Below are 12,108 nucleotides of genomic sequence, written 5' to 3'. Positions count from 1 at the left end.
GCTCTTACAAATCCCGATCTTGTGGGCTTAGTTATTACTTGGAATGGAGACTGCCAGGGAACACTAGGTGCTGTAAGCTTTGTTGCTTTAGGCTCCGATTGTGAAGATTGTATGCTACAGTCATTTAAACACAAGAGACGAGCAAAACTAAAAAGAAATAAACAAATAAACAATAAATGAATAAAAAATAAACAAACAAATGAAAAAAACAAATAAACAAAAAACACTGCAAAGCCAATCATTTTAACTTGAGTTGTGAGGCTTTTTAGTTTACAAGCAGCTCTGTAACAAGAGTTACTCTTAGAACAGTCCTCTAACAGCCAACAGTCATTGCTGTTGCATTGAACACTAGGTGCTGTAAGCTCTTTAGCTTTAGGCTCCGATTGTGAAGATTGTATGCTACAGTCATTTAAACACAAGAGACGAGCAAAACTAAAAAGAAATAAACAAATAAACAATAAATGAATAAAAAATAAACAAACAAATGAAAAAAACAAATAAACAAAAAACACTGCAAAGCCAATCATTTTAACTTGAGTTGTGAGGCTTTTTAGTTTACAAGCAGCTCTGTAACAAGAGTTACTCTTAGAACAGTCCTCTAACAGCCAACAGTCATTGCTGTTGCATTGAACACTAGGTGCTGTAAGCTCTTTAGCTTTAGGCTCCGATTGTGAAGATTGTATGCTACAGTCATTTAAGCACAAGAGACGAGCAAAACTAAAAAGAAATAAACAGATAAACAATAAATGAATAAATAATAAACAAACAAATGAAAAAAAACAAATAAACAAAAAACACTGCAAAGCCAATCATTTTAATTTGAGTTGTGAGGCTTTTTAGTTTACAAGCAGCTCTGTAACAAGAGTTACTCTCAGAACAGTCCTCTACAGCCAACAGTCATTGCTTATGGCCATAGCGCTCTTACAAATCCCGATCTTGTGGGCTTAGTTAGTACTTGGAATGGAGACTGCCAGGGAACACTAGGTGCTGTAAGCTTTGTTGCTTTAGGCTCCGATTGTGAAGATTGTATGCTACAGTCATTTAAACACAAGAGACGAGCAAAACTAAAAAGAAATAAACAAATAAACAATAAATGAATAAAAAATAAACAAACAAATGAAAAAAACAAATAAACAAAAAACACTGCAAAGCCAATCATTTTAACTTGAGTTGTGAGGCTTTTTAGTTTACAAGCAGCTCTGTAACAAGAGTTACTCTTAGAACAGTCCTCTAACAGCCAACAGTCATTGCTGTTGCATTGAACACTAGGTGCTGTAAGCTCTTTAGCTCTAGGCTCCGATTGTGAAGATTGTATGCTACAGTCATTTAAACACAAGAGACGAGCAAAACTAAAAAGAAATAAACAAATAAACAATAAATGAATAAAAAATAAACAAACAAATGAAAAAAACAAATAAACAAAAAACACTGCAAAGCCAATCATTTTAATTTGAGTTGTGAGGCTTTTTAGTTTACAAGCAGCTCTGTAACAAGAGTTACTCTCAGAACAGTCCTCTACAGCCAACAGTCATTGCTTATGGCCATAGCGCTCTTACAAATCCCGATCTTGTGGGCTTAGTTAGTACTTGGAATGGAGACTGCCAGGGAACACTAGGTGCTGTAAGCTTTGTTGCTTTAGGCTCCGATTGTGAAGATTGTATGCTACAGTCATTTAAACACAAGAGACGAGCAAAACTAAAAAGAAATAAACAAATAAACAATAAATGAATAAAAAATAAACAAACAAATGAAAAAAACAAATAAACAAAAAACACTGCAAAGCCAATCATTTTAACTTGAGTTGTGAGGCTTTTTAGTTTACAAGCAGCTCTGTAACAAGAGTTACTCTTAGAACAGTCCTCTAACAGCCAACAGTCATTGCTGTTGCATTGAACACTAGGTGCTGTAAGCTCTTTAGCTTTAGGCTCCGATTGTGAAGATTGTATGCTACAGTCATTTAAACACAAGAGACGAGCAAAACTAAAAAGAAATAAACAAATAAACAATAAATGAATAAAAAATAAACAAACAAATGAAAAAAACAAATAAACAAAAAACACTGCAAAGCCAATCATTTTAACTTGAGTTGTGAGGCTTTTTAGTTTACAAGCAGCTCTGTAACAAGAGTTACTCTTAGAACAGTCCTCTAACAGCCAACAGTCATTGCTGTTGCATTGAACACTAGGTGCTGTAAGCTCTTTAGCTTTAGGCTCCGATTGTGAAGATTGTATGCTACAGTCATTTAAACACAAGAGACGAGCAAAACTAAAAAGAAATAAACAGATAAAAAATAAATGAATAAAAAATAAACAAACAAATGAAAAAAACAAATAAACAAAAAACACTGCAAAGCCAATCATTTTAATTTGAGTTGTGAGGCTTTTTAGTTTACAAGCAGCTCTGTAACAAGAGTTACTCTCAGAGCAGTACTCTACAGCCAACAGTCATTGCTTATGGCCATAGCACTCTTACAAATCCCGATCTTGTGGGCTTAGTTAGTACTTGGAATGGAGACTGCCAGGGAACACTAGGTGCTGTAAGCTTTGTTGCTTTAGGCTCCGATTGTGAAGATTGTATGCTACAGTCATTTAAACACAAGAGACGAGCAAAACTAAAAAGAAATAAACAAATAAACAATAAATGAATAAAAAATAAACAAACAAATGAAAAAAACAAATAAACAAAAAACACTGCAAAGCCAATCATTTTAACTTGAGTTGTGAGGCTTTTTAGTTTACAAGCAGCTCTGTAACAAGAGTTACTCTTAGAACAGTCCTCTAACAGCCAACAGTCATTGCTGTTGCATTGAACACTAGGTGCTGTAAGCTCTTTAGCTTTAGGCTCCGATTGTGAAGATTGTATGCTACAGTCATTTAAACACAAGAGACGAGCAAAACTAAAAAGAAATAAACAAATAAACAATAAATGAATAAAAAATAAACAAACAAATGAAAAAAACAAATAAACAAAAAACACTGCAAAGCCAATCATTTTAATTTGAGTTGTGAGGCTTTTTAGTTTACAAGCAGCTCTGTAACAAGAGTTACTCTCAGAACAGTCCTCTACAGCCAACAGTCATTGCTTATGGCCATAGCGCTCTTACAAATCCCGATCTTGTGGGCTTAGTTAGTACTTGGAATGGAGACTGCCAGGGAACACTAGGTGCTGTAAGCTTTGTTGCTTTAGGCTCCGATTGTGAAGATTGTATGCTACAGTCATTTAAACACAAGAGACGAGCAAAACTAAAAAGAAATAAACAAATAAACAATAAATGAATAAAAAATAAACAAACAAATGAAAAAAACAAATAAACAAAAAACACTGCAAAGCCAATCATTTTAACTTGAGTTGTGAGGCTTTTTAGTTTACAAGCAGCTCTGTAACAAGAGTTACTCTTAGAACAGTCCTCTAACAGCCAACAGTCATTGCTGTTGCATTGAACACTAGGTGCTGTAAGCTCTTTAGCTTTAGGCTCCGATTGTGAAGATTGTATGCTACAGTCATTTAAACACAAGAGACGAGCAAAACTAAAAAGAAATAAACAGATAAAAAATAAATGAATAAAAAATAAACAAACAAATGAAAAAAACAAATAAACAAAAAACACTGCAAAGCCAATCATTTTAATTTGAGTTGTGAGGCTTTTTAGTTTACAAGCAGCTCTGTAACAAGAGTTACTCTCAGAGCAGTCCTCTACAGCCAACAGTCATTGCTTATGGCCATAGCGCTCTTACAAATCCCGATCTTGTGGGCTTAGTTAGTACTTGGAATGGAGACTGCCAGGGAACACTAGGTGCTGTAAGCTTTGTTGCTTTAGGCTCCGATTGTGAAGATTGTATGCTACAGTCATTTAAACACAAGAGACGAGCAAAACTAAAAAGAAATAAACAAATAAACAATAAATGAATAAAAAATAAACAAACAAATGAAAAAAACAAATAAACAAAAAACACTGCAAAGCCAATCATTTTAACTTGAGTTGTGAGGCTTTTTAGTTTACAAGCAGCTCTGTAACAAGAGTTACTCTTAGAACAGTCCTCTAACAGCCAACAGTCATTGCTGTTGCATTGAACACTAGGTGCTGTAAGCTCTTTAGCTTTAGGCTCCGATTGTGAAGATTGTATGCTACAGTCATTTAAACACAAGAGACGAGCAAAACTAAAAAGAAATAAACAAATAAACAATAAATGAATAAAAAATAAACAAACAAATGAAAAAAACAAATAAACAAAAAACACTGCAAAGCCAATCATTTTAATTTGAGTTGTGAGGCTTTTTAGTTTACAAGCAGCTCTGTAACAAGAGTTACTCTCAGAACAGTCCTCTACAGCCAACAGTCATTGCTTATGGCCATAGCGCTCTTACAAATCCCGATCTTGTGGGCTTAGTTAGTACTTGGAATGGAGACTGCCAGGGAACACTAGGTGCTGTAAGCTTTGTTGCTTTAGGCTCCGATTGTGAAGATTGTATGCTACAGTCATTTAAACACAAGAGACGAGCAAAACTAAAAAGAAATAAACAAATAAACAATAAATGAATAAAAAATAAACAAACAAATGAAAAAGACAAATAAACAAAAAAACACTGCAAAGCCAATCATTTTAACTTGAGTTGTGAGGCTTTTTAGTTTACAAGCAGCTCTGTAACAAGAGTTACTCTTAGAACAGTCCTCTAACAGCCAACAGTCATTGCTGTTGCATTGAACACTAGGTGCTGTAAGCTCTTTAGCTTTAGGCTCCGATTGTGAAGATTGTATGCTACAGTCATTTAAACACAAGAGACGAGCAAAACTAAAAAGAAATAAACAAATAAACAATAAATGAATAAAAAATAAACAAACAAATGAAAAAAACAAATAAACAAAAAACACTGCAAAGCCAATCATTTTAACTTGAGTTGTGAGGCTTTTTAGTTTACAAGCAGCTCTGTAACAAGAGTTACTCTTAGAACAGTCCTCTAACAGCCAACAGTCATTGCTGTTGCATTGAACACTAGGTGCTGTAAGCTCTTTAGCTTTAGGCTTCGATTGTGAAGTTTGTATGCTACAGTCATTTAAACACAAGAGACGAGCAAAACTAAAAAGAAATAAACAAATAAACAATAAATGAATAAAAAATAAACAAACAAATGAAAAAAACAAATAAACAAAAAACACTGCAAAGCCAATCATTTTAACTTGAGTTGTGAGGCTTTTTAGTTTACAAGCAGCTCTGTAACAAGAGTTACTCTTAGAACAGTCCTCTAACAGCCAACAGTCATTGCTGTTGCATTGAACACTAGGTGCTGTAAGCTCTTTAGCTTTAGGCTCCGATTGTGAAGATTGTATGCTACAGTCATTTAAACACAAGAGACGAGCAAAACTAAAAAGAAATAAACAGATAAAAAATAAATGAATAAAAAATAAACAAACAAATGAAAAAAACAAATAAACAAAAAACACTGCAAAGCCAATCATTTTAATTTGAGTTGTGAGGCTTTTTAGTTTACAAGCAGCTCTGTAACAAGAGTTACTCTCAGAGCAGTCCTCTACAGCCAACAGTCATTGCTTATGGCCATAGCGCTCTTACAAATCCCGATCTTGTGGGCTTAGTTAGTACTTGGAATGGAGACTGCCAGGGAACACTAGGTGCTGTAAGCTTTGTTGCTTTAGGCTCCGATTGTGAAGATTGTATGCTACAGTCATTTAAACACAAGAGACGAGCAAAACTAAAAAGAAATAAACAAATAAACAATAAATGAATAAAAAATAAACAAACAAATGAAAAAAACAAATAAACAAAAAACACTGCAAAGCCAATCATTTTAACTTGAGTTGTGAGGCTTTTTAGTTTACAAGCAGCTCTGTAACAAGAGTTACTCTTAGAACAGTCCTCTAACAGCCAACAGTCATTGCTGTTGCATTGAACACTAGGTGCTGTAAGCTCTTTAGCTTTAGGCTCCGATTGTGAAGATTGTATGCTACAGTCATTTAAACACAAGAGACGAGCAAAACTAAAAAGAAATAAACAAATAAACAATAAATGAATAAAAAATAAACAAACAAATGAAAAAAAACAAATAAACAAAAAACACTGCAAAGCCAATCATTTTAATTTGAGTTGTGAGGCTTTTTAGTTTACAAGCAGCTCTGTAACAAGAGTTACTCTCAGAACAGTCCTCTACAGCCAACAGTCATTGCTTATGGCCATAGCGCTCTTACAAATCCCGATCTTGTGGGCTTAGTTAGTACTTGGAATGGAGACTGCCAGGGAACACTAGGTGCTGTAAGCTTTGTTGCTTTAGGCTCCGATTGTGAAGATTGTATGCTACAGTCATTTAAACACAAGAGACGAGCAAAACTAAAAAGAAATAAACAAATAAACAATAAATGAATAAAAAATAAACAAACAAATGAAAAAGACAAATAAACAAAAAAACACTGCAAAGCCAATCATTTTAACTTGAGTTGTGAGGCTTTTTAGTTTACAAGCAGCTCTGTAACAAGAGTTACTCTTAGAACAGTCCTCTAACAGCCAACAGTCATTGCTGTTGCATTGAACACTAGGTGCTGTAAGCTCTTTAGCTTTAGGCTCCGATTGTGAAGATTGTATGCTACAGTCATTTAAACACAAGAGACGAGCAAAACTAAAAAGAAATAAACAAATAAACAATAAATGAATAAAAAATAAACAAACAAATGAAAAAAACAAATAAACAAAAAACACTGCAAAGCCAATCATTTTAACTTGAGTTGTGAGGCTTTTTAGTTTACAAGCAGCTCTGTAACAAGAGTTACTCTTAGAACAGTCCTCTAACAGCCAACAGTCATTGCTGTTGCATTGAACACTAGGTGCTGTAAGCTCTTTAGCTTTAGGCTTCGATTGTGAAGATTGTATGCTACAGTCATTTAAACACAAGAGACGAGCAAAACTAAAAAGAAATAAACAAATAAACAATAAATGAATAAAAAATAAACAAACAAATGAAAAAAACAAATAAACAAAAAACACTGCAAAGCCAATCATTTTAACTTGAGTTGTGAGGCTTTTTAGTTTACAAGCAGCTCTGTAACAAGAGTTACTCTTAGAACAGTCCTCTAACAGCCAACAGTCATTGCTGTTGCATTGAACACTAGGTGCTGTAAGCTCTTTAGCTTTAGGCTCCGATTGTGAAGATTGTATGCTACAGTCATTTAAACACAAGAGACGAGCAAAACTAAAAAGAAATAAACAGATAAAAAATAAATGAATAAAAAATAAACAAACAAATGAAAAAAACAAATAAACAAAAAACACTGCAAAGCCAATCATTTTAATTTGAGTTGTGAGGCTTTTTAGTTTACAAGCAGCTCTGTAACAAGAGTTACTCTCAGAGCAGTCCTCTACAGCCAACAGTCATTGCTTATGGCCATAGCGCTCTTACAAATCCCGATCTTGTGGGCTTAGTTAGTACTTGGAATGGAGACTGCCAGGGAACACTAGGTGCTGTAAGCTTTGTTGCTTTAGGCTCCGATTGTGAAGATTGTATGCTACAGTCATTTAAACACAAGAGACGAGCAAAACTAAAAAGAAATAAACAAATAAACAATAAATGAATAAAAAATAAACAAACAAATGAAAAAAACAAATAAACAAAAAACACTGCAAAGCCAATCATTTTAACTTGAGTTGTGAGGCTTTTTAGTTTACAAGCAGCTCTGTAACAAGAGTTACTCTTAGAACAGTCCTCTAACAGCCAACAGTCATTGCTGTTGCATTGAACACTAGGTGCTGTAAGCTCTTTAGCTTTAGGCTCCGATTGTGAAGATTGTATGCTACAGTCATTTAAACACAAGAGACGAGCAAAACTAAAAAGAAATAAACAAATAAACAATAAATGAATAAAAAATAAACAAACAAATGAAAAAAACAAATAAACAAAAAACACTGCAAAGCCAATCATTTTAACTTGAGTTGTGAGGCTTTTTAGTTTACAAGCAGCTCTGTAACAAGAGTTACTCTTAGAACAGTCCTCTAACAGCCAACAGTCATTGCTGTTGCATTGAACACTAGGTGCTGTAAGCTCTTTAGCTTTAGGCTTCGATTGTGAAGATTGTATGCTACAGTCATTTAAACACAAGAGACGAGCAAAACTAAAAAGAAATAAACAAATAAACAATAAATGAATAAAAAATAAACAAACAAATGAAAAAAACAAATAAACAAAAAACACTGCAAAGCCAATCATTTTAACTTGAGTTGTGAGGCTTTTTAGTTTACAAGCAGCTCTGTAACAAGAGTTACTCTTAGAACAGTCCTCTAACAGCCAACAGTCATTGCTGTTGCATTGAACACTAGGTGCTGTAAGCTCTTTAGCTTTAGGCTCCGATTGTGAAGATTGTATGCTACAGTCATTTAAACACAAGAGACGAGCAAAACTAAAAAGAAATAAACAGATAAAAAATAAATGAATAAAAAATAAACAAACAAATGAAAAAAACAAATAAACAAAAAACACTGCAAAGCCAATCATTTTAATTTGAGTTGTGAGGCTTTTTAGTTTACAAGCAGCTCTGTAACAAGAGTTACTCTCAGAGCAGTCCTCTACAGCCAACAGTCATTGCTTATGGCCATAGCGCTCTTACAAATCCCGATCTTGTGGGCTTAGTTAGTACTTGGAATGGAGACTGCCAGGGAACACTAGGTGCTGTAAGCTTTGTTGCTTTAGGCTCCGATTGTGAAGATTGTATGCTACAGTCATTTAAACACAAGAGACGAGCAAAACTAAAAAGAAATAAACAAATAAACAATAAATGAATAAAAAATAAACAAACAAATGAAAAAAACAAATAAACAAAAAACACTGCAAAGCCAATCATTTTAACTTGAGTTGTGAGGCTTTTTAGTTTACAAGCAGCTCTGTAACAAGAGTTACTCTTAGAACAGTCCTCTAACAGCCAACAGTCATTGCTGTTGCATTGAACACTAGGTGCTGTAAGCTCTTTAGCTTTAGGCTCCGATTGTGAAGATTGTATGCTACAGTCATTTAAACACAAGAGACGAGCAAAACTAAAAAGAAATAAACAAATAAACAATAAATGAATAAAAAATAAACAAACAAATGAAAAAAACAAATAAACAAAAAACACTGCAAAGCCAATCATTTTAATTTGAGTTGTGAGGCTTTTTAGTTTACAAGCAGCTCTGTAACAAGAGTTACTCTCAGAGCAGTCCTCTACAGCCAACAGTCATTGCTTATGGCCATAGCGCTCTTACAAATCCCGATCTTGTGGGCTTAGTTAGTACTTGGAATGGAGACTGCCAGGGAACACTAGGTGCTGTAAGCTTTGTTGCTTTAGGCTCCGATTGTGAAGATTGTATGCTACAGTCATTTAAACACAAGAGACGAGCAAAACTAAAAAGAAATAAACAAATAAACAATAAATGAATAAAAAATAAACAAACAAATGAAAAAAACAAATAAACAAAAAACACTGCAAAGCCAATCATTTTAGTTTGAGTTGTGAGGCTTTTTAGTTTACAAGCAGCTCTGTAACAAGAGTTACTCTCAGAACAGTCCTCTACAGCCAACAGTCATTGCTTATGGCCATAGCGCTCTTACAAATCCCGATCTTGTGGGCTTAGTTAGTACTTGGAATGGAGACTGCCAGGGAACACTAGGTGCTGTAAGCTTTGTTGCTTTAGGCTCCGATTGTGAAGATTGTATGCTACAGTCATTTAAACACAAGAGACGAGCAAAACTAAAAAGAAATAAACAAATAAACAATAAATGAATAAAAAATAAACAAACAAATGAAAAAGACAAATAAACAAAAAAACACTGCAAAGCCAATCATTTTAACTTGAGTTGTGAGGCTTTTTAGTTTACAAGCAGCTCTGTAACAAGAGTTACTCTTAGAACAGTCCTCTAACAGCCAACAGTCATTGCTGTTGCATTGAACACTAGGTGCTGTAAGCTCTTTAGCTTTAGGCTCCGATTGTGAAGATTGTATGCTACAGTCATTTAAACACAAGAGACGAGCAAAACTAAAAAGAAATAAACAAATAAACAATAAATGAATAAAAAATAAACAAACAAATGAAAAAAACAAATAAACAAAAAACACTGCAAAGCCAATCATTTTAACTTGAGTTGTGAGGCTTTTTAGTTTACAAGCAGCTCTGTAACAAGAGTTACTCTTAGAACAGTCCTCTAACAGCCAACAGTCATTGCTGTTGCATTGAACACTAGGTGCTGTAAGCTCTTTAGCTTTAGGCTTCGATTGTGAAGATTGTATGCTACAGTCATTTAAACACAAGAGACGAGCAAAACTAAAAAGAAATAAACAAATAAACAATAAATGAATAAAAAATAAACAAACAAATGAAAAAAACAAATAAACAAAAAACACTGCAAAGCCAATCATTTTAACTTGAGTTGTGAGGCTTTTTAGTTTACAAGCAGCTCTGTAACAAGAGTTACTCTTAGAACAGTCCTCTAACAGCCAACAGTCATTGCTGTTGCATTGAACACTAGGTGCTGTAAGCTCTTTAGCTTTAGGCTCCGATTGTGAAGATTGTATGCTACAGTCATTTAAACACAAGAGACGAGCAAAACTAAAAAGAAATAAACAGATAAAAAATAAATGAATAAAAAATAAACAAACAAATGAAAAAAACAAATAAACAAAAAACACTGCAAAGCCAATCATTTTAATTTGAGTTGTGAGGCTTTTTAGTTTACAAGCAGCTCTGTAACAAGAGTTACTCTCAGAGCAGTCCTCTACAGCCAACAGTCATTGCTTATGGCCATAGCGCTCTTACAAATCCCGATCTTGTGGGCTTAGTTAGTACTTGGAATGGAGACTGCCAGGGAACACTAGGTGCTGTAAGCTTTGTTGCTTTAGGCTCCGATTGTGAAGATTGTATGCTACAGTCATTTAAACACAAGAGACGAGCAAAACTAAAAAGAAATAAACAAATAAACAATAAATGAATAAAAAATAAACAAACAAATGAAAAAAACAAATAAACAAAAAACACTGCAAAGCCAATCATTTTAACTTGAGTTGTGAGGCTTTTTAGTTTACAAGCAGCTCTGTAACAAGAGTTACTCTTAGAACAGTCCTCTAACAGCCAACAGTCATTGCTGTTGCATTGAACACTAGGTGCTGTAAGCTCTTTAGCTTTAGGCTCCGATTGTGAAGATTGTATGCTACAGTCATTTAAACACAAGAGACGAGCAAAACTAAAAAGAAATAAACAAATAAACAATAAATGAATAAAAAATAAACAAACAAATGAAAAAAACAAATAAACAAAAAACACTGCAAAGCCAATCATTTTAACTTGAGTTGTGAGGCTTTTTAGTTTACAAGCAGCTCTGTAACAAGAGTTACTCTTAGAACAGTCCTCTAACAGCCAACAGTCATTGCTGTTGCATTGAACACTAGGTGCTGTAAGCTCTTTAGCTTTAGGCTTCGATTGTGAAGATTGTATGCTACAGTCATTTAAACACAAGAGACGAGCAAAACTAAAAAGAAATAAACAAATAAACAATAAATGAATAAAAAATAAACAAACAAATGAAAAAAACAAATAAACAAAAAACACTGCAAAGCCAATCATTTTAACTTGAGTTGTGAGGCTTTTTAGTTTACAAGCAGCTCTGTAACAAGAGTTACTCTTAGAACAGTCCTCTAACAGCCAACAGTCATTGCTGTTGCATTGAACACTAGGTGCTGTAAGCTCTTTAGCTTTAGGCTCCGATTGTGAAGATTGTATGCTACAGTCATTTAAACACAAGAGACGAGCAAAACTAAAAAGAAATAAACAGATAAAAAATAAATGAATAAAAAATAAACAAACAAATGAAAAAAACAAATAAACAAAAAACACTGCAAAGCCAATCATTTTAATTTGAGTTGTGAGGCTTTTTAGTTTACAAGCAGCTCTGTAACAAGAGTTACTCTCAGAGCAGTCCTCTACAGCCAACAGTCATTGCTTATGGCCATAGCGCTCTTACAAATCCCGATCTTGTGGGCTTAGTTAGTACTTGGAATGGAGACTGCCAGGGAACACTAGGTGCTGTAAGCTTTGTTGCTTTAGGCTCCGATTGTGAAGATTGTATGCTACAGTCATTTAAACACAA

Source organism: Hoplias malabaricus, chromosome 15, assembly GCF_029633855.1.
Source record: "Hoplias malabaricus isolate fHopMal1 chromosome 15, fHopMal1.hap1, whole genome shotgun sequence".
Lineage (NCBI taxonomy): Eukaryota > Metazoa > Chordata > Actinopteri > Characiformes > Erythrinidae > Hoplias > Hoplias malabaricus.
The sequence above is the reverse complement of the archived record's forward strand: the minus strand, read 5'-3'. Positions refer to the sequence as shown.